This window comes from Meleagris gallopavo, chromosome 7, assembly GCF_000146605.3.
Source record: "Meleagris gallopavo isolate NT-WF06-2002-E0010 breed Aviagen turkey brand Nicholas breeding stock chromosome 7, Turkey_5.1, whole genome shotgun sequence".
Lineage (NCBI taxonomy): Eukaryota > Metazoa > Chordata > Aves > Galliformes > Phasianidae > Meleagris > Meleagris gallopavo.
The window spans coordinates 13044672-13048428 of NC_015017.2; the positions used below are offsets into that span (position 1 = coordinate 13044672).

Sequence of the window (3757 nt, forward strand, 5' to 3'; positions counted from 1 at the left end):
AAAAAAAACAACTGCTAAACTGAACATTTGGAGTTAGGAAATTCCAATTGCCTGTTGTGAGATGGAGTTGCTCAAGTTCCAGGAGAGTTGGCCACTTGGGAGTGCAGAGTAATAGCTCTGGATTGTCACTTCTAGTGTCTGGCTCCAATATGCTCTGCAGCATTACAGTTGTAAGAAGACTCTGCAGTTTTTGGTACTCTCCCAACCATGGCCCAAGCATTCCCGAACTTGGCTGGTCTTTTGTTCATGGACAGTTGTTTGCAGCCCAAGTCTGAAAGACTGGGCAGTGCCATATGAAAGAATGCAGCCTTAAGGTTTTTAATTGTGATGGACTAGGCTTCAGTGAGGCTTTGTAGATTACAATTTTAATTCTGAAGGCTCCTGCTCAAAAAAATTTAGTTAAGTTCCCAGGGACCAGCAGAATCACAGTCTTTGTGGATGTCATTGACAACAATCCATTTCATGGTCAGACATACAAAGGTATTAAAGCCTTAAAAATAATTAATTGAAGGAATTAACAGTAACCATCTTCTAATAGTAAACCATCATGGAAAATTTCTGTCTTGGTTATAGTTTGGCAAAATGTGTATAAATGGCTGAAAATACATTTTATATATGGAAATGTCAGACAATTCTGCTCTCTAATGGTGCAGCATTAGTTTCTTAGTGATCGTAAGACCAGATGATCTTAGTGATCTTTTCCAGCCTTAATGATTCTATGATTCTAAGCGTCTGTATTCTTTTTCTGGCATTTTGATAAGAATAAAATGTAACTCCCTTCTCATTTCTTCATCTATCAAACCCTAATTCTGTAACTAAGTTAGCAAAATTAATGTGCCTGAAATAAATATCTGTACCTTTGACAGAAAGAGTAAGCATTGGATACCACACTGGAAATCTTTAGACACTGTGACTTTTAGGAGTGTAATTTTTAATTTTCGATCCTTTAGTAACTTTAGTATCGCTATCATAATCGAACATTTTTGTCCTAAGACACATATATCCTATCCTAAGACACACATATCCTAAGACACTGCGACCTTCTACTCTTAGGAGAAAGAAAAAAAAAAAAGGGAAAATAGAAAAATACTTTCATTTCTTTTTAAAATAAATAATGGTAGGAGGGTGCTTGGGTCTAGAGTAGTATGTCCAGCTGAAGAAGAGGTAAATCTGTATCCGCTTTTTTCTTGTTATGTTTACTAATTGTCACTAAAGCATATTTATGTTACTTCCTAGTATGAAGAAATTGATGCAGAAAGTATATGGAGTTATATGAAGTGACAGGCTGTTTTTTTTTTTGTGTTGTTTTATTTAGAGAATTTAACTCACAACTGTTATTTAGCATTCTCCTTGGACAAGGACTACCTGGGTTTGTTTGTGTCTGTCTACAAAAGTTTTACTGCAGTGTTTTATCTGAAGTTAATGATGGTTTCCACTCATATAATGAGTTCAAGAACATACTTGCCTCCAATCTCCTTTCCCTTCTGATAGGATGAGAAAACTTGAACCTCGTCTTTAAGTCATTGATCATTTGTAAGAAACTGGGATAAGGGACACTGCAATTTTTAAATTTAGTTTGGTTTCCTTACTTTCATTGTCATCACTTTTTTATTCTCTCTCCTAACTGAGAATAAAGGCTTTCTTTTCTTCTCCTTTCTTTTCCCCTCTTTCCCTTTTGCATTTTTTTGCTCCTCTTTTTCCTGCTTTTTTTACTCTGTCTATATGGGACATTCCATTAATCAGTCCAAGCATCCCATTAACTCTTCAGAAGAGGAAGCTGAAGTGACTCCTGTAAGTTACCGTTACCTGTTTTCTGGTTATTAATTAGGGGAGCCTACTTGAAATAAACTTAAAAGTTTTTTCTTTTCTTTGGAAACATAATTGTTCCTGGCAGTCCATTGCTGATTGTCTAAAGAATTCAATATACTGAAGTAGTCGAAAACTGTAGGAGTTACCTTTTTAAGAAAGCTTTGTAAGCATAGAGCTTTTTATCAGACACTGCTCACTGCATTCTGCATATTTCTTATTTAAGTTTGGTTCCTGGTGACAGAGGTAGGCTTTTTAAAAAAGGTCTTACCATGTTAGCTGTCATCAATTAAATTCAAATTAGTGGCACAAGAGTGCCACCAGCTGGTTTAACTAGATATGAGTTACTATTAAATTGCGCTGGGAGAGAGACAACTTTGTGCCAGGACATGAGATCCCACTATTGTGATGGGAGCAGGTGGAAGGACAGCAGATGGTTTTCACAGTGGATGACCAAGAATGTCTCTCAAGTAGTAATTCAAGTTTTGGTTTTGTTTTCCTAGATTTGATTGGTGTTATTTGTTTGTCAGGGAAAGTACTTTGGACAGAAAAGTAGATTATAGAAATTAGGCATTTATGTTGTCAGAACTTTGATTTAAATTTGAACTCTAGAAGTAGGGAGGAGGAATGAGCCATTTAGATCCTCATCGTGATTCTGTGTAGTCGTATTATCTTAAGGCAATATAACAGAATATTTATCTACCTCTGAACAATGGAGTATTCCTGGGAAGCCTGTATTAAAAGGCAGCATCAGTTCCCCTCTGGCGTTTGATCTGGTCCACCCTCTAAAGTAGACAAAATATTTTACAATTGCAGTTGTAAAGGAATAGCACATTGTTCCGAAATGAAACATCCTTTAATTTTTTTTTAAAGGAAAATTTGTTTATAATTCCTGTCCAGTTACTGGATTAACTAATTTTTTTTTTTTTCTTTTTCTCTTGGTTTATCTAGATCAAATATTTGAAGTGATATGCACATCATTGTTTAGCCAAGCTATGTAATATCTCAGAACTCAGCTCTTGCTTTACTCCATTTAATCATTCTAACTTTTGGTTATCTGAAGTGCTGTAGAAATGTGTTACATAGTAGTAAGGAACCATTGTCAAAAGATGCATGTGCATTACTTTTTCTAGATGTTTTTCTCCAGTTCAGACTAAGCATTTTATTGGCAACACTTGTTCTTATGTAGTACCATTATTCTTAACATCCAAATAATTTTACTGTGTTTATCTGTTTTCATATTTTGTTGCAAGTCTGCCAAGCAGTGTTAGAATAGAATAAATAGAATAGAATTATTACTGGATAAATATGGTACTATACTTCAATATGAGAACAGCCAAAAGGAACAGTGATAGGACAAAGGTTAAATGATCTCCCTTAAGCTTCTCTATTGGATGAGTATTTTTTCAGGAAATGGTATTTGCTTTAAATAGAAATTCCTTATACTAAATCCTAGGAAAGAGGTTGTGAATGTGCACTGTAATGTTCTTTTTACCCTACTGCACAATTCACTAAGAAAAAGTGATGCAACTTGTCAGAGATTGTGATCTGTGATTAGAAGTATATCCAGAAACTCTTTGAAAGAATTGCTTGAACTTGTCTCTCTGTACATGGTAAAATCAATCAACATGGTAGTTGTTGATAGCAGCTGAGACATGCAGCCACAAGGGATGAAATTTGCAGTATAGTGATGGTACATGAGATACATTCAATATTCTTGTTTAATACCACAGTATTAATCTGATTTCCTCTGCAGACTTGTGATTGAAATTCTGTAGACCGAGCTGATGATTTTGCTGTTCTTATGTAATCGATGCTGCAGATGATGATCCCTCTAACTCTGTTATTCTTCAATTTTAATGTTTTAAGAAACCTTCCTTACAGGTTGCTGCTTGTTTTGTGTCCTTTTTGTACAGGTTAAACTGTATTTTCTGAGAAACTTGCATAATTT

General features: G+C 35.1%; 1 protein-coding gene across 2 annotated transcripts in view; it reads left to right on the forward strand.

Annotated features, from left to right (window-relative positions):
• Nucleotides 1-3757, forward strand: part of RAPH1 (Ras association (RalGDS/AF-6) and pleckstrin homology domains 1) — a 43083-nt gene that overhangs the window by 14083 nt on the left and 25243 nt on the right. The window lies entirely within an intron of this gene.